Raw genomic sequence first — 20,387 nt, forward strand, 5'->3', positions numbered from 1 at the left:
CTGGTTCCCAGAGCTGCCAGTGAACTGAAGCTGAGAGGCTGTGAAAACAGAAGCAGGGGAGAGGGGTAGGGAAAAGGCCTGTGTTGTTACTCTGGGACCCAAAGATCCAACTTTCTCCAGTTTAGAGCTCTCTTTAGTCGCTTAGCAGTCTTGCCTCGGAGAAGCTAGACTCCTATTCCCTTTGCTTTGCCTCTGTGGGAATGCTGGGTACTCGGTCAGGCGGGAAGAGAGCTGTGCTCAAGGCCGTTAGGAAGCAGCCAGGGTGCTCCCACTTTCTGACAGGAAACATTTCTCTGGAGCAAAATGGAAGCAGAACCGGGGTGTTTGTTGATATCTTTCCCAGATTCAGTCTCAGGTTTCCCTCAAGGGGAACTCGGGAAGATCCTGTTTTCACTATTAGACTTGGACCCATTCATGCAGACTTGTCGCAATCGCTGTTTTGACTGTTTTCAACCCGACTGGCGCAAAGTTAATAACATCGGCCCAGGCCAGCTGTGTCAACAGAGCCCAAGGAATTATTGAATGGCTAATTCATTGATATTTTATAATGATCTTGTATGCGGATGGTTTGGTGATTATAATAAACAACAGATATTTAAAAACCAATCTACAATCTGCGCATTCAGATGGTCATGTCACCAAGAGCCTCATGGCTTCAGGCTTAAGAAAGATCTTAACTTCTATCTCATTCAGACATGCATTTATGAAAGGAAGAACGACACTTGAAATTTCTGTGAGACGCAGAAGACCCAAGGCTAGGAGACATGATCCTCATCCTTAGCAGAAAAGGAAGATGGGTAAAGAAAGTAATACCACAACTACAATTGGAAAGATGTTTAGGGAGCAATAGAAGCAAGAGAGACTTATCTCAGTCAGGCGGAGAGGTGAGTGGTCAGGAACATCCTTTGTCTAGAGAAGAGAATTTCTGTTGAGCTCTCAATGATGATCAGATCTACTAAGAATAGAGTGGGTGTGTGGTGGATATTTCAGCATATGGGAAGATAAAGGCATAAATATGGACAAGCTTTAAGAACCAGAAGAGTAGAGTTTGCTAAGGTTGGAATCGAGTATGCTGCTTAGGGCTTCTGGGAGTGAAGGTGGAAGGATTATGCGGCAAGATGATTTGTGAGAACTTTGATATCACCCCACTAAATGTATGCTGACAGCATAGCCTCCCTGGAGACGCCAAAGCAAGAGTCTACCTGGAGACACATCTATACCACTTACTTTAGAAATATTTAAGCAGGAGTATTGAAGACTGCTGTTTAAAAAAGGGGGGAACGAGGTGGGTCCCTACAAGGGACATCAGAGAAGCTGCTATGTCACTTCAGGAAAGGGGCTTCAAAGAAAAACTGGAGAGCCATCAAAGCTACTCATGAGGTTGAGGAAGGAAGGTTACAAGTTCAAGGCCAATCTGGGCTATAGTGAGTTCAGTTCAAGGCCCAAATGGGCAGTTTAGAGCTTGTTTTATTTTTTTTAAAAAAGTAAAGCTATGAATGGGGATTCAGTTCTGAGGTAGAACACTTGGCTGACAACCACAAGGCCCAGCACTCAATCCTAAGTACTGAAAAAGGACAGGAGGAGAGGGGAGGAAAGGGAGAGAGAGAGAGAGGAGCTTCTAGTTCCAGTAAAGAAATCTGTGCATGCCTATGCCTACTTGGGTAATAACTTCTCAAGTGTAAACACATCAAGAAGTATAGCAGATGTAACCCTATTTGTAAGTTAACAATTCTTCCTGCTGCCATTTCACCAGTGCTAAGAGAATACACATGCCCCCTGGATCTGAGAAAAAGAATTAATTAGTCATGGCAATTTCTATAAGTGATGTTTAGAAACCCTTATTTTAATAGGGATTTTATTCTTATTTTTATTTTATTAGATTATCTTAGATGAATAAAACCCTCCATCGCAGGAATACAAAAATATCTATTCCATGTAACTCATACGTTCTTTCCTAATGTTATTAATGGCTTGGCTACTTCAGTGGAATCTTAGGATGCTTTGTGAAGAAAGTAGTGACTTCATTGTATTAATTTGCAGATTAAGTATACCCTTGTTACTGCTCTGAATTTTAATAGCCCAATTAGCATGTGTCTTCCTGCTGGCCATTTTAAAGATACAATCTATTTATGTGACTTAATGCTTTGCAGTTGCTACAGTTTGCCTGGACCCCAAGGCTTCTGCCACGAAAACCATTACAACATTATTCAGTGACGCTAGCATTGAATAGGCAACAGTCGGTAGCTTTGTGTCTGACTCCTGACTGTCATCTGAAAATCCAAGGCCTTAGAGTTTTCCCACAGTTGGTCTGGTCATAATGAAGAACATTTGACAGCCACCAGGAGAGTGCGGTCAGATCCCAGTGAGGTCAAGGATGATTGAACAGAGAACTTTACTGACATAAGGAAAGGTCTAGTGGGTCAGGTCTAGTGGATCAGTGGATTAAGTACTCACTCTGCAAGCTTGAGAACTCAACAATTTGACCCCTACGATCCCTGTCAAGTGCCCAGTGAGCATTGTGGGCTGCCTCTAATTCCAGCGCTCAAAAGACAAAAGACAGAGACAGGATGCCTGGAGCAAGCTAGACTAGACTACTTTTTAGGTCTGTATTCAACAGAGAGACCCTGCCTCAAAGAGTAAAGACGAGATGTGGTTGTGGGAGACTCCCAGTGTCAGCCTCAGTGCTTCAGTCCCCACACACAGGCATCCGTGTGTATACCATGCGAATTAATAAAGAGGAGAAAGAAGTAAAGCCATTGGGTTATCTGAGGGAGAAAACGTGAGGGCCTGTGTTTTAACAAAAGAGCCTTACATTTTGAAATGAGAGGAACCACATCCTAACTCCTGCCCCATAGTTAGGCTTGTTTGCTTTGTTTCCTGAAGCACTTTGAATCTCATTTCTGAAACTTCAAAGCTGCGGATGCAATCTCTGAGCGTGTATCAGTCTTAGGGATACTTTATGTCACTTGCTTAGCACATCAAAGTGTTTTGTGCATCACTAACTGTTCCCTTTACGATGTTGTTTCCCACAGATGATAAACTTGGCATCTCGTCGTGTCCAGGCAAACCCAGGCTGCTCTCCATCTGCAGGGTCACCCTCCAAATCACCTCTTTCTTTAGTTTTCACATTTAGTCAAGGCGGCTGTTGCCTGCCATCGAAGTACTGCTTTCCATACATGAGCTCATGTAAATACTGTAAGCAGCCCAAGGGGGAAGGAGCTGTCTTTACTTTCACACAAAGGATCATAAGTCGTCCAGGGCATACTGTGAAGTCAGCAGAGACTCAAAGTCTAAGTGTGACTCTAGAGATCTTAACTGCTGCACCTCCCTCCCAACCCCTGTTTCCTTCTCTCCATCCCTGCCCAAGAGCACCTTGTCTCCCCCATCTCATCTTTCCTTGCACGGTGTTCCACATGTTACTTATTGGTTTTGTGTCTAACTCTTTTGTGAGACCCAGAGTTCCTTCAAACCTATATCTGTCAATTTTTCTGCAACCGTTAGAAATCAAGTTCAAGTAGGAATGGTTTATTGTGGTCACCTTTCCAGAAGTTCTACCATTAGAGTCACTTGGGTCTGCTCTATCTGTGTTTGCTGCAGTGCTGAGCATTGTGGAGGGAGCACATGGGGGCAGCAAAGCCGCTATCACATGCATCCAGAAAACAGAACAGGAGAGAGAGGAAAAGGCTGAGGACCGGATGTATTTGAGGGGCTTCCCTTCTGTCATTTATTTATTCTAACAACCTCTTCCTCTTAGTTTCTATCAGTTACTATTCCAGTTACCTGTGAACTCTAGCATGAATCACTGCCTTCAGGTAGCCCACTGCTACCTGAGGACCACGCTGGCCACTCATGAGACCTGAGCTGTAGGGAAGGCATTGGAGACTTAAACTCTAACAAGGTCCTCCACTTTTCTCTTATCGTAGTGAGTCTTCCGGTACTGGGGAAGGAGTGGGTATACTCCAGGGTCTTGCTATTTGTTGACTTGGATGTTTTTTCCAGATAGAAAAGAATTCTGTGTATTTCATGATTAATATTGACCTTGATAGAAAGATTTTTCTCCCATCATAGAAGACCAGACACATTTATAAGAAGTTTCCCTTCTAATTTTCACTTTACTTGTAAGCTTCCAGGAGTGAGATAATTTAAGTGTTGCTGTTTTTGTTTTTGTTTTTCCTAACTAGGGAAAATTATGGTAGGGAAAAAGCAGGAGAAAACAGATTTTAACTGATATTTTGATGCAATTAATGGAACTTGTCCAGAAGTGCTTAATTTCCAAACCAGAGTCTATATCAAATTAAATGTTCAAAATAAAACAAAATGTTGGGTGGGCTCTTTCGTAGTTTTGCTTTGTATCTTGTAGCAGATAAAGTACTAAAACCATTAGTTCTGTAGGAGGGAGGATGTTTTTAATGAAACAAAGGGAAAATTATTTTGGGTTTGTAGCACGGGTCTTACAGTAGTTTATAGTTTTTAATTTTTTCATGTACTTTTCTTATTTGTGCGTTTTTCTCTCCCCTCCCCCCTCCTCCCCTTCCTTCCTCCCTTTCTCTCTCTCACTCTCTGTCTTTCTCTCAGAGCTCAGCATGTGCTTACACATGGGCATGATGAAGATCAGAAAACAACCTGTAGGATTAAGTTCTTCTGTTCTGCCATGTGAGTCCCAGAGATTGAACTCAGGTTGTTGGTTAAACAGCAAGCTCCTTCATCCACGGAGCCATCTTGAGAAACCCCAGTTCATAACTTAAAAACTCAAGGGTATCCGTTAGACAGACCTAGACTGAGCCATGAGAACAACTACAGTTTTTATGGCAGCATTTCCTAATATAGGAGTCATACTCGATACTTTTACTTCCCTGCTGTGATTAAATAAGCTCCTTTGAAATTCCACAGGAAGAAACATTGATTCCCATTGGCCCTGCCTCTGGACCTGGGCCTGCTCTGCAAAGCCCTTCCTGCCCCAACCCAGTAGGAGGAAGCTGTTGTGTGTTCAGAAAGCACCTTCTCCACATGGCCATTGGTTTGGCATTCAGGATCTTCTCTTCAGAAACCTTGCTGTCTTATCAAAGTAAAAATATTACAATTTTGGTTTTCAATAAGCCTTACTTATAATTTGAACCAAACTCCATATCCTTTTCATCTAAATAATAGTCAAAGTTTCGTGTGATTTTTGAAATTAAGACCAAATACTTGTACATTTTTAAAGGGTACTATTCCTATAGATTTTATTTTTGTCATCTAATGAGCTATCTATTAAAACAGGCTTTCTATACAGCCACCAAAACTAGATAAGATTGATGAAGCTAGAAAATGCATGCTGAAAGGGACCAGATATAGATCTCTCCTGAGAGACACATCCAAAGCATGTCCAATGCAGAGGTCAATGCTAGCAGCAAACCGCTGAACTGAGAATAGGACCCCCTTGGGGGAAATTAGAGGAAGGATTGAAAGAATTGAAGGAGCTTGCAACCCCATAAAAACAACAATGCCAACCAACCAGAGCTTCCAGGGACTAAACCACTACCCAAAGACTATACATGGACTGACCCAGGACTCCAACTGCATATGTAGCAGAGAATAGCCTTGTTGGGGCACCAGTGGAAGGGGAAGCCCTTGGTCTTGCCAAGGTTGGACCCCCAGTGTAGGGGAATATGGGGGAAGGCAACAAGAGGGATGGATAAGGGGGATACCTGTATGGGGAAGGGGAGGGGAGGGAATGGAGGCTTATGGACAGGAAACTGGGAAGGGGAATAACCTTTGAAGTGTAAGTAAAGAAATATATCTAATAAAAATTAAAAAAAAAACAGGCTTTCTGTTTTTTTCCAGTTTCATTCCTACTCTGGATGTAGGTATCAGTGACAGCCATTTTGAATTCTTTAGATTGGGAAACTGTGTTTGTGGTGACCATGGTTAAGGTGTATGTATGGTGGTAACAGCAAATATGCGAAATAAGCAAGTAAGTAGTAACAGGGCCAGCGATGCCTTAAGAGCAGTGGTTCTCAACCTTCAGAACGGTTGACTCTTTAATGCAGTTTCTCATGTTGTGGTAATGACGTAACCCCAGTGGTGGCTTGTATAGGGATGACACCCATAGAAGCATGTATATAAATACTTGACCCATAGGGAGTGGCACTAGTAGGAGATGTGGTCTTAGTGGAGGAGGCGTGGCCTTGTTGGAGGAAGTTTCTCATTATGGAAGCGGGCTTGAGATCTCCTATGGTGAAGCTATGCCCAGTGTGGCACACAGAGCTTTTCTGCTGCTCGTGGATCGACTCTCAGATCTTTCTCCAGCACCATGTCTGTCCAGAGACTTTCTTGCTTTGTACCATGATGGAAAAGGACTGAACCTCTGAAACTGTAAGCCAGCCCCATTTAAATGATTACCTTTATGAGTTGCCTTGGCCTGGTTTTCTTTACATCAGTTGAAGCCCTAAGATACCCCCCCAACCATAAAATGACTTTTGTTGCTACTTAACGCCAGTAATTTACTACTGTTATGAATAATATACAAATACCTGTGCTTTCTGGTGGGGTGGGGGTCGAGACTCCCAGGTTGAGAACCATTGCTTTAGCGCTTTGATTCAGATCCGTTCCCGAGTTATAATTCCATAATACATCGGAATGTATTATGACTATAACGTTTCCAAATGAAAGGACCCAAAAGATGAGGTGCTAAAGTAAAGAGCTGGTCTCATTTTTGCCAGGACAATTGTTTTTGTTTAGAGCCTTCCAATCAGAACACATATTATGTTATACTTGAAAGAATGACCTGGGCCCTGTAAACTGGTCTTACTTTTTAAAATCCTTCCTCAGCCACTCAGAGCTATGTAATTTTAGGCAATTTGTTTAAGATGTCTACGCTATGCTTGCTTTAGTTATGAAAAGGAGGTAACTTAAGACAACTCAAGGAGCCACTGTAAAGAACCGTGCACTGCACCTATTAAAGACTCAGTGAAGCTTGGCTTTGATCAGTGCTCCCCTCAGAACTCTGGGACCAGAGGCACCTCTCCTTGAAATGGAGCCACTGCCTGTGCTGAAAACTTACAACCATTTCTATTTCTGCTTTCTCTTCTAAAAAGCAGTCCCTGTTCTCTCTAAACTATCAGGGGGGAACATCGTCTCCTTTTCTTTGGGCGTGGAAGGACTTGCAAGCTCAGTCATGAGGATGCTGACTCATCTCCACGGAGAACAGCAACTCTGTAGAGGGCAAGATTTGTAGGCTCAGCCCAGACGGACGGACGTCAACAGCCTCAGTACTCAGTAGGAACCAGAAAGTCGCTTTGCGTTGAGAGAGAATACTGATGTATTAGGAGGCTCTTTCACTCAGATGTTCATGAGGCAGCTCTAGAAGAACGTGGTCGAGTAACGGCAGCCTGACAGAGCAGAACTTGTCCTGGGAGTGAACGATGTTTACTAGGAAAATAGAGTTTTCTGAGAGCCTTTTCTGGACTGCTGAATCTCAGATCTGTAAACCAGTAGAAAAACAATGTCTCCAAAGAATGCGACTCTCAGTGGGTAATAACGGCAGGGCTCTCCTTTCATGCCCAGGCCTTTCTCTGGGAAAAGGCAAACCAACACCCTGCAGGGGGGTTTCCAGGTTGCTTTCCACCAACACTGCCCAGCTCTGGCAACCTGTGTTGACAGGCCAGATGGAAAATGTTGAAACAAGGACAAGCATGTTCTTCCAAGCAGCCGAAGCTGCTGGAATATTCTTTGGATATTGTTCCACTTTTCCATATTCTCCAGCTGAAGAAGGGAAGGATTGGGCATACTGTGCTCAGTGGTGGCCATCAGACTGGATGGATTGCTGTGCATAGACTTCAGGACTTGGTGGTTTACGTGCTACACTAGGCGTGGACTCCCATTAAACTTTCCATGGCTGAGAAAGTGGCTACCGAGGGCGTGGGGTGGGGTGATTTTCTAAAGAGAGAACTGGCCTTTGAGGCAAGTTCAGAAAGAGGAAGCAGGGTTGGGGTAGATGAAGAGATGAGGAGGAAAGCATGTGGAAGAGAGAGAGGGGACTCAAGTGTGTAAGGAAAGCCACTTCCCGGGAGTTCCTAACTTGCAAACACCCCTACTTCTTGCTCTCCTCTTTGGCCATGCTGCTCCTCCTCTCTGCCTGCCCACCCCTTCCAGGGGCAGTTTGCCCATTATTCCCCGTTAACTCCTACTTGGTACAAGACAACCAAGCTAAATGGACTCCTCATGCCACCTTGTGGCAATGCATGAGAAACATCTTTTTTTTCTTCCTTTTTAATTATTTTATTTATTTACATTCCAGTCGTTGCCACCCTCTCCCCGTCCCCCGCCCCCACAGTTCCTCATCTCATTCCTCCCTCCCCCTTGCCTCCAAGAGAGGGTGCTCTTCCCACCAGATCTCCCCCTTCCCTGGGACCTCAAGTTTCTCCAGGGTTAAGCACATCTCCCACTGAGGTCAGACCAGGCAGACCTCTGCTATGTATGTGCCAGTGGCCTCAGGCAGGCCCCTGTATGCTCCTAGTTGATGGTTTAGCCTCTGGGAGCTCCCTGGGATCTGAGTCTTCTTAAAAGGTTGCTGTGTCCGGAGTCCTTATCCCTCATGAAGCTACTTCCCTTCTAGTTCAATGATTTTTCCCCCATTTTGGGGAGATAGCATTGGGGGTAGAACTGAGGTTCTTTCAAAGTGGTAATTTCTCTTGTGATCGCTGAACTTTGTCCTTACACATCACCAGGAAATATATGAAAAACTGCCTTCTTATTCAATGGCCTCCCTCCTCGCACAGTGCATAGCCATTATGGTGTATTGTACACCCTTCTCTGCATAGTTACTGGTGTCTCCCAGAATCTTCTTTGCTCCTGGAGATTCAATAAACTGACAAGCACAACTGACAAGTGAGCCTTAGAGGCAAAATAAAGGCTTTCTAGAGAATTTGAAGAATCCACAGCACTTAGATGGAGTTCAAGGCTAAAAAGAGACATGAGGGGCTGGAGAGATGGCTCAGTGGTTCAGAGCACTGACTGCTCTTCCTGAGGTCCTGAGTTCAAATCCCAGCAACCACATGGTGGTTCACAACCATCTGTAATGAGATCTGATAACCTCTTCTGGTGTGTGTGAAGACAGTGACAGTGTGCTCACATACATAAAAAATAAATAAAATATTTTAAAAAAGAGAGAGACACGAATATATAACCAAAATCATGGAGGAAGTCATTGGCAAATAGAATAGTCAACTGGAAAGAAAATAGTAGATTTTTCTCTTTGTTTTTAGCGCAGAAGGAAATTTCAGTTATTAATGTACAAAGTTCTGTGTAAGATAAAAAGATGTTGGTAGACCAAGTGTGCCTATCATCCCAGTAGGTAAGCCAGACAATTTTGCCTGGCCTTTGCAGACAGCCCTGGGAATGAAGTACTGAGGGTTACTTTTGGATTTTTTGCTGGTCACAGGAACAGATGTCAGCAGATTATTAGCCTAAACCTAAACTCCTAAAGATGGGTCCTGAACCTGTATTACTCCTGAGCTTGTAGCAATCACAAGCTTGCTCCGCTAGTGTACACAAGAAACTCCTGGAGCAGGCTCAGGGTGAGATGCTTGGTAGATAATCTTCTTGGCAAGTCTTAGTTCCAACAGCGCAAGTCTGCGACCATTCTTTGGTCAAATCGTCTTTGTCATGGATGTCAATGGAAACTCTCTGTGAATAAAGATCACATCTGATTTTTATCATACTGAGCTAACAGACTTTCCTTCTTGTCATGGTATAAATAAAAATCGTGTTTCATTTACGTGGCTCAATCTGTATGAAGGGTAGATCGTGAGAAAGGCTCACAGTCATCTGGAATTCACACTCCCGCAGCATGTGGTATCCATGGTCCACCTCTCTCTTGCTGATCGAAACTGAGGTAGACATGCTGGGACATCTATAGCTGTGTGATGTCAAAGCAGGGATTGCTACAGGCTTAGGCCTGACATGCTTTGAAACATTTCCCAGATTTTGCTGAGGCATGATTACTTTTTCCATGCAACTGATCCTTTTTTTTCAATATTGTTGAAAAGTGAGATGTGGGGAAAACATGGAAAGTTCCTACACCTACAAAATGCTTGTTTCTTTATGTTTCTGTGAATTCTATGTAGACATTACTCAATGCTGTGAACTTGAGGGTGGGGGGAATGCTTCCTTCTAACACATTCAATTGGGAACCTGCATCTATCATTTTATAATAAATATTCAGAGGCTGAGACAAGAGTTTGGCTTTCTCAGTGTGTTAGAACCTGAATTGAAAGTTGTGAGCAAAATAATAACCGAGTTTGTTCAAATGATTAGTGGTATTAAAATATTTAGATAATTCGACCACTTGGCTTTTGAGAAGCCATAGGTTTATGTTAAATAACATTCTGTAAATACCATTGAACAAAACAGAGCTCCGAGAACCATACATAGAAGCGTGACTTCAGCCCTCCTTTCCTAAGACTTCTGGAGAACTGTGGGGACGAATATTCTTATATAAATATGGTCATCCCTAATAACAATTACGTTGACTGTAATATTACCTCAGTGATACAGAACACCTCATATTTAAAAAATGTTTTACCAGAAAATATGTCATTTAGTTTTTATGAATTAAATAGATGGGGTCAACTGTCCTTACTTAAACTAATGTTCTAGGAAAGCTCTTTCCTTAGTGGATAGGGGGTGGGTGGATAGATGGATGGATGGGTGGTTAGATGGATGGGTGGATGAACAAACTAATTACAAATAATACAAATTGATTCTACCTTAAAGCCATGTTTTTTATAAAGTCATACTGCCAGTAAGTGAAAAAGAGAAAAAGTATCTATGTTTAATTGGTGCTTTGTAGAAGAATAAATAGATGGTGGATGGATGGACAGATGGACAGATGGATGGATGGATGGATGGATGGATAGATGAATGGGTGGGTGGGTGGTGGGTGGATGGGTGGATGAGTAGGTAGATGGGTGGATGGGTAGGTGAATGGGTGAGCAGGAGGGTGGATGGGTAGGTAGATGTGGGTACATGGGTGGGTAGGTAGTTAGGTGGATGGGTGGGTGGGTAGATGGGTGGATGGATGTGTGGGTGGGTAGGTGGATGAATGGATGGGTGCATGGGTGGGTGGGTGAGTGGGTAGGTGGATGGATTCATGGGTGGGTGTTGAGGTAGGTGAATGGGTGGCTGGCTGGATGTGTGGGTGGGTAGGTGGATGGGTGGATGGGTAGGTGGGTGGACAAATGGATCAATGAATGGATGGGTAGATGGGTGGAAGGATGGATGGATGATGGATGGATGGATAGATAGATGGGTGGGTGGATAAGTGGGTGGGTAGAGGGATGGGTGGATGAACAACTAATTGGAAATAGTACCAATCAATTCTACCTTAAAAGAAATAAATTCAAATAGCTTATCTTTATTTGTTGTTTTTGCACCTCTTCTTTATGCTTATTACAAGTCATCATATTTGATCAGCAAGTTCATGTATGCACACATAACTATTGGAACCGGATGCTTAGGTATTCATTATTGTTGCTATTGGTATGAGTTAGGAAAAAATCTGAGCGTTCCTTGGGGAAACAGAGAGGAAACACTACATTCTAAGACATGATATGATCTTCTCAGCTTTTGAGAACTTGGAACATAGAATAGGAAAAACGATGAAAAGCAAGATGTTAGACCACACAGGGCCCAACGCTTTCCCAGGGAAGCTCTCCTGAAGACATAAAGAAGTTGTAAGAATGTTCAGAGAAAACTTCATTTTTTTCTCTTGATAACTCTTCATAAAAGGATATGAAATTATCTACTATGGTTCGGAACCTCAGTATCCCACCAAGGCCTATGTCAGTCTGTGGTGGTTAGGGAGGTGGGGACATCACTAGGAGGCAGGAGTTAGTGCAGGGAGTTAGGCTATTGAAGGTGCGCTCTTCTGAGTGCCTGGGGCACACTTGGCCCTCTCCCTCACCTCTTTTTTCCTACCATAGGACAGACATACTCACTTCATTATGCACTCCTTGCTGAAATGTTCTCCCTCACCACAAACACCCAGGGATGTGAACTTGCCATCGACTGAAATCTCCAAATCCTTCCTTTTAAGTTGCTCTTTTTCATCAAGCATTTTGCCACAATGATGAAACCCCAGCACATGTATTACACATGTACATTCAAAATTACTAATTTTCAATAGCGTGTATCAACTTATCAAACCTTGTACCTAGTTACTTTAATTAACCATAAATGTTACGTAAACATTAAGGCTTATTTCTGATTCTTAGTTCCTTTTAAACTACTAATAGTGTTATTTTATAGCAAGATTGTGGCTGATATTTAAAAATCCCATTATGTCCTTTTGTATTTATAACTCTAGGAAAAATTAGAAATGAGAATTTTCCCTTTTGCTCTCAAGAAATTCCATTCATCTTGAAAAAAAAATCTGGTGAAAACATTGGTTCAAAAGTATTTCAAGAGAGTCAGGGGAAAACATACAGACCAGGAAGGTTAAGAGCAATGAACACACCTCCCTTTTCTCCCAAATTTTAAATGGACATGGCTATTAGATTTGCCAGGAAAAAATGCTTAAATGAAAATTTATGACGGAAAAATCGAATGCACCGGTAGTCTAGAATCTCTAGGCTCATTCACTGTAAAGGAGTGTCTACATCAAATGCTGAAACAGATGCCCAAGGCAGGTCTTACAGAGAGTCTGAGAAGTACGTGGGTCAAGGGTGACATTAGGATCATCTCCTGACCAGCGCACTGCTCCTAGCTGGCACATTATGGTGCAAGTCAGTGGACAAAGTCTGTGCCAAACATCTGCAATGGATTTCAAGGAGAGGAATGGCCCGCAGACAGCGGCGCCAGACATGCCAGTCTGTCGATTTAATGGAGTATGAAAATGTTATTTGTAAGTTTCTAAATGCACACGATACAATATTTAAGTTGTGCGGCAATGAGCACTGATATGTAAGTGTTCAGAAGTAAATAAAATAAGTGCTTGTATTCAGGACACATACGAGAAAAGTTCGTAACTGAATGAGATTATGCTTGCGTAGGGTGGGCAACTATGAAGATACAGACACTTATACTCTTTAGAGCTTGAAAATGCTAACCCACAAGATGGGGATTTTCAAGGGCATTTAATAAATTGACTCAACTCACGATCTGCCAGTCAGTGGATCTAGGTCAAGTTTATCAGTGTCTTAAAATATACCCAATGCCTAGCATGCAGGACATACATACACTGCAAGTGTTGTTGGACCCACGTAAGTAGATGAAGTAAGTGCTCATGAAAACTAGTCAGAAGCTAAATTCTCCCATTCCTTTTTAAATCTGATTTCATTTTTTTTTTGAAATGGTGACAATTTTCCTTAAAGATGCTTGCATGTCTGTAGTCACCAAGGCGACTGGCTGAGGATTCCATAGTCCTTTCTATCACAGTCAGTTAAAGTTACCACACAGACGTTGTCCCTGAGAGCAACACCAACTATTCCCACAGTTCTCCAGCCTGAATCCCAGGCAAGCTCTTCTGCTCAGTTTTGAGGGGTTGGAAGCAAGATGGCAGCTAGGTTGAGCTTTAGGAAAGAATTGTTCTTCGGTCACATCCAGGTTGCTCTGAACTCAGTTTTCTAGCACTTTGAAGACCGAGGTCACTGTCATCTTGCAGGAAGTTGGCTGTCTGTTTTCCCAGCTTTCCAGGAACTCCTCAGCTCAGTCTCTTCGCCTTCAGCCACTTCTCAAGCAGTTCACACGGCTATGCTGAATACCTCTCATGCTACAAATATGGCTTCATCCTGCCCTACTCCCAGCAACAAACAACTGCTTTCAGAGGGTTATGTGATTAAATTAGGCCACCTAGATAACCTCCATTTTCTGCACAACACAAAACAGAATGGAACCCTGAGGTTTGGGGTCATCTTCAAATCCTGCTTACTGCTTCTCCTCCCCCACCCCCACCCCTCCATCCAGTGAGCTGTCAGCCTCTGCACCCTCTCATTTTCTTTCCTTTGCATTACTGTCAGACAAGAATGAATGAACTAGGTAGAAGAGATGGGAGTGACTAACAGCGTCTTCCAGCCAATGCTAAATTCCTCGCAATGTTAATTTTTTTTATGAAAACCTTAAATATACAGATCTGGAGGAAAATATATTCCTATTTCAACCATATCAACATCTATAGGGACAGAGATTTCTTTTAATTTTAATATATATATATATATATATATATATATATATATATGGTACTAGACTTTTTTTTTTATCTTTTTTAACTTGAGTATTTCTTATTTACATTTCGATTGTTATTCCCCTTCCCGGTTTCCGGGCCAACAACCCCCTAACCCCTCCCCCTCCCCTTCTATATGGGCTTCCCTTCCCCATCCTCCCCCCATTACCACTCTCCCCCCAATAATTCTGTTCACTGGGGGTTCAGTCTTGGCAGGACCAAGGGCTTCCCCTTCCACTGGTGATCTTACTAGGCTATTCATTGCTACTTATGAGGTTGGAGCCCAGGGTCAGTCCATGTATAGTCTTTGGGTAGTGGCTTAGTCCCTGGAAGCTCTGGTTGCTTGGCATTGTTGTTCATATGGGGTCTCAAGCCCCTTCAGCTCTTCCAGTCCTTTCTCTGATTCCTTCAATGGGGGTCCCATTCTCAGTTCAGTGGTTTAATGATGGCATTCGCCTATGCATTTGCTGTATTCTGGCTGTGTCTCTCAGGAGAGATCTACACCCAGTTCCTGTCAGCCTGCACTTCTTTGCTTCATCCATCTTATCTAATTGGGTGGCTGTATATGTAACCCATAGCTCTTCTTAAAGCAGAACCTTCGTATCTCTGACTTTGGGACTTTTTTTCTAATACCTTCTATGCTCTCCATTAAGATATATTCAACAAACTAATTGATTATGTTGATATTTAATAAACATGGGGTAAGTGGTTGTGTCATCTGCCTCTTTCACAGAAATGAAGTAAGAATCAGATAAGAATTCTGTCTATGTAGATGAGTTATTGCCCCTAATTTAAGATCACAGAAGAAACAATATTATAATAGGTGTCCCAGGAGCAAAGAGTACCCACAGAATATTTTTTAAAAATATTCTTTATCATCAACACTAAAATTTATCAAAGAATTAATTACTTTTTAATGATATGCATAGTGTATTACTTAGAGATGTTTCCTAAAGCACTCCTTCTGGCTATGATGACACACTTAAAGTTTCCACGACCGCATGAGTTATCACTTTGGATTTTGTGAGAGTATTCTCTTAACTTTACCAGAATCTCTGGCTCCAGTATACCTGATTAACCCACAGAACCCCAGAATCTCTCAGCAGAGTCCACTGCTAACGCATGTCAACTGATACTGGCTTTAGCATCAACTTCAAAGCTATCTAAAATGTAAATATTATATGCTTTCCAAAAGTAAGGCACCATCCAATCACTGGGCAGAGTTGATGAGAGGATTAGAGCACGTATCCAGACTGATGAGGGACCAAAATGTGCTTCTGTCTGCCACACAAATGACGAACCGAAAAGATGTGCAAAATATTTTGAGATCCTAGGTCAAAGATCATGCTCCATTGCCAAGAACCCATAAAACCCATTTGCAGCCACACAAAGGAAGTATATGTTTTTGCAGATTTAGAAGCTCTTCAGAAGACAAGCTGGGGTCGGCCATTCTGCTGCTACCCTACTGAAATGCAAGCCAACTGATGGACTAGTTGTCTATTTGAAGTTGGACTCTTGGCACATGCCACTTGTTGTTGTAATGAAAGGCAGTGTAGATGAAAGATCTTTTAAACTGCCTTCTGGTGTTTACATTTACAACAATGTTTGCATAGGTGTTGCCCAAGATAAATAGAAAATATGTATTGTCTCCTTAGTATCCAAATGGTGACTTCCAGAGCAGCACCACACTGGGCCATTAGCTCCTTTCAGGTGTCAAAATTATTTCCTCACCTGAGGCTTCCATTCATGAGGAGAATGGCAGCTAGACACTAAGAAACCTAGAATTAAAAAAGAAAGAAAGCAAAAAAAAGAATACGAGGCTGATTAAACCACAAGTCTGCAGTAGTGTGTTATAACTTTTACTTCACGATTATAAAACTAAATTTAGATATTCAACAACAACGCCCAATACTCGAGGCCAATTGAATTGAATTTCTGAGAACTAAGAAAAATTAATGAAATGAAATGGGTCATTTTTAAGGGAAATAACTTCTGCACCATAAAAGACAGCCGCTTTTTAAATCAGACCAATTGGATTAGGATTTCGTTCTCTTTCCTATAAAGGTGGTTTTAGTTAAATATAGTAACCAGAATCTACAGTTTTGGCTTTCCTGCCTTGGGCATTCTTAGGTTCAATTACCACTGTTTTTAGTTTTATACAGTTGTTCCAAGAACATACCTTTTCTCAAAAGCCAGTATGTCCTCTGCGTTCAAAGAGGCAATTTAAGCAAAAGGTCAGAAAAAGCAGACTCCCTAAAAAACGTACTTCACTTGCGTCTCGGAATTCATACACAGCTGACTTTCTTTAGTTCAGTCTATTCTAAAGAGCAAAAGCCCCAGAGGAATTTATAGTTACAGCTCCACAACCTGAACCAGCACTGATCGTCTAGCTGGCATTAGCCACAAAGATTCAGTTAATCCCTGGAGGGTCCCTCTGATTGAGAGGTCAGCAGTGAAATCCTAATTGTACAATGTCTCTCGAAGAGGTGACGGCTAGAGGACGTAATGGAAGGATGTGTGGTAGTCGTATTTCTGCTATGTTGTGGGGAGGGAACAAGCTGAAAAAGTGACAAGAAGTGAACCCCTAGAATAGTAGGAGGTCAGGAGTCATGAGTGACTCACGGGGACTTTCGATGGTAAACATCATTAAAACCGGAGTTGACTCTGGTGACTCTCATGGTTATTTAAACAATTAGGAGTGGAACAATATGTCTTCTGCTGGAGAAAGAAACTGCCTAAATTTTCAAAGGTCTGATCCATGCAAAACACTCATAGACAGCTCTTTGTTGATGCAATTTCATGCAAATTCATAGGGTCTACGGACATGGACAGTGGGCTTAAAAGTGCTTGGAGTTTAAGACAGCATAATGGAGGCGTGGGGTAAAGTAAGAGAAGGCTAAAGGAAGGAGAGAGGGTTGAATAGTGTGGCCAAGACTATCAGGGCAACCCAAAGACCTTAAAATAATTAGGCATGTTGCCACTCACATTGTGATACCTTATAATTATTTTACTTAAACGTTGGTAAAATCTGAAACGAACAGCACTCTTGTGAATGCGCTATGCTTAACTATTTTCAAACATTAGCCCGAATCTTGCCTTCCTGGGGTGATTTTATCTGATCATCAGTCTCTGTGAGAATCCATCAGTGCAATGGGAGCTTTTCACAATCTCTCTTTCTTGTAGTGCATCCTACAGAAGTTCTCCAATTTGCCATCTGAATTACAACGTTGATTCAGAGCTTTGTCATTGAACTAGAGAAGGCTACTTCGTAAAGACACTTGCTATCAACATCTGACAGCTCAAATTCCAGCCCTGGAATTACACAGTGAACGGAGAGAACTGGCACCCAGGAATTTCCTCTGTCCGCTGCATGTACACTACATAAAGTGAAATAAATAAGCGAGATTCTCTAATCTATAATTCTATGTGCTTTCTAGTTAAGGGACCTTTCAACTCAGCTTTGCAACCTCCGCATCTTAGCACTCGCCTAACACCCAATCAGCATTCAACTCGTGTTGCTTGACACGAACCAGTCAAGGGAGTTTTATAAGAACAAATAAGTGTTCAGTAACAAAGGAAAGGTTGATACTCAGGTAGGCAGGCTGATATGAAAGTCAATTCTACAATTGTAGTGTCTAAAGTATACTTTAATGCTGTGTAGGTCTTTGACCGGGATACAACAGCCCTTCCAACAGCATTTGCACAGTTATGTTGCTGTTTTCTGAGAATCAAGCACCCCTGCACCGACCTGACGTTGAGAGAAAGGATCTAGGAAGAGTTTGAGAAGGAAATTAGACATGGAAGAATAGGAAAGGGGACAAATGGGAAGGAGGGAAAGTCAATATTAAAATTTGAGACTGTGGTAAAGAAAATATTATTAAAATGTCTTGGGGTATTTTGATAGGGTTGCAAGTATCTAGGTCAAATAAGGCTCCCAGACGTGCATTTTCATGTTGACAGTGATGGGGCCAGATGAGACTCTGATTCTTTCCGGTCTCCTCCTTATCCCTTAGGTGCCACATACACATCTGACTCACGTCAAAACAGAAGGCTGGACTCCTCCTATAAGAATGTGCTGGCAGGCAATCTGGGTGACCTTTAAGAATCAGTCATTCCAAATGGGCATTCTAGCAGAGGGAGTAAGCCTGCACTGCCGCGTTTCCACAGACGCTGGCAAGGAGTAACACTTCCAGTTACAAGCAGCACAATTTTTTTTTCAATCTGACTGCCCAAACCTTCCAGTATTTTCCATAGACCTGCTGCAGAAAATAATGCCAGCCTCAAGTTGAACAGGATGTGAAAACTCTCCCTCCCTGTTTTGAGACAGTCGCCCTCCCATGCTCCAGCTCCAGCTGCTGGCTGCCTTTACTCAGCCCTGTGTGATTTGCGTAAAGTGTTGTAGCAGCCAAATATTAAGAGCAAATACTGGGCTATCTTCTTCCCGTGTCAATGAGTTCTTCCTTTACCCCACGGCAGCCGGCTCTGCACCGCAGTCAGAGCTGGTCCTACATCAGGCTTCTTGGCTCACCATGGGTAAACACAGCTGAGCGGCAGCCTCCAGTCCTTCTGTCCTTACTCAGCCTTTTTTTTTTAAACCTTTCCAAGATGAGGGTCCAACTGCCAATGCTTAGTCTTTCATTAGAGACTGTGTGAAGTAGGGTGGAGGCCGCCAATACAGAGCCTGGGTGGACTTTTAAAGCTAAATAGAGATTAAGATCCTGGGATATTAGACCACTTTGGGATTTCTGAAAGCTCCCATGAGTGAAATGTCAAGGTTTTTCATTTGAATATTAGTGGAAATAGCTCTTATTCGAAGGGAAACACATATGTGCCCACTTACACATAGGTACACCTACACATGTGTACTCTCATGCTTTCCAATAGAGATATGGATCTGAGGGTAGGGGAGGCTATTGCTTCCTTTGAGGCACTGTGTGTGTGTGTGTGTGTGTGTGTGTGTGTGTGTGTGTGCGTATGTGTGTGTTTTGTATGTTGTATGCTGTGTGTAGTGTGTATGTTATGTTGTGTTGGACGTAGGTTGTGTGTGTGTTTTATGTGTTATGTGCTATATGTTGTGTGTGTGTGTTATATGTGCATGAATGTGTGTGGTGTATGTGTGTGTGTGTATGTGTTTTGTATGCTGTGTGCTATGTGTTGTGTGTGTAGGTTGTATGTATATGTATGTGTATGTTTTATATGTTGTGTGCTATGTGTTGTGTTTGTTGTGTGTGTAGATTGTGTGTGTATGTGTGTATATGATTTGTATGTTGTGTGCTACGTGTTGTGTGTATATGTTGTGTGTGTGTTATGTGTGCATGTATGTGTGTGTTGTGTGTGTGCATGTGTATGTGTTGTGTGTGTGTTGTGTGTGTGCATGTTATGAGTGTAGTGTGTATGTGTGATTGAGGATGCTAATTTTTTGGCAATTCCACACTTATGTAAGTGCACTGGGATTACCACACTCCCATGACCATCTGTGCTCCCCCTCCCTTGTTGGTCTGCTTCTTTCTTCTCCCCCTTCTTACTTTCATTCCCCCGCCCCAATTTCTTTCTTCGGGCCCATGCAGACAGTGGCCCTGCATGTGCTCCTAATCAGCATGTCTGTGCTGTATCCGGAGCACAGCATCCAACTGCCCTCTCCTCCATGTTGGTCTCTGTGGTCCTTCCATCTCATCTCCCATGATGCTCTTTGAACCTCAGAGGAGCTGGGAGAAATGTGGAATCTGGGGCCAAGATTAGTATACAACTTTTCAAAAATATTTATTTATTTATTTATTTATTTATTTATTTATTTATTTATTTATTTTTACACTCCAGATTTTATTCCCCTCCTGGTCCACTCTCTAACTGTCTCACATCCCATACCTTTTCCCTACCCCTCCTGTATTTACAAGGATGTCCCCTCTTCGCCCACCCCCATCTATCTTAGGGTTTTATTGCCCTGAACAGACTCCATGATCAATGTAAGTTTTATAAAGGACAACATTTAATTGGGGCTGGCTTACAAGTTCAGAGGTTCAATCCATTATCATCAAGGCATGGCAACATCCAGGCAGGCATGGTGCAGGAGGAGCTGAGTTCTACGTCTTCACCCAAAGGAAGCCAGGAGTAGACTGTACACCCTCAGGCAGCTAGGACGAGGGTCTCCAAGCCCACCCCCACAGTGACACACTTCCTCCAGCAAGGC

The sequence above is a fragment of the Rattus norvegicus genome, chromosome 1, assembly GCF_021556685.1.
Source record: "Rattus norvegicus strain SHRSP/BbbUtx chromosome 1, alternate assembly SHRSP_T2T, whole genome shotgun sequence".
In the NCBI taxonomy this organism is placed as follows: Eukaryota; Metazoa; Chordata; class Mammalia; order Rodentia; family Muridae; genus Rattus; species Rattus norvegicus.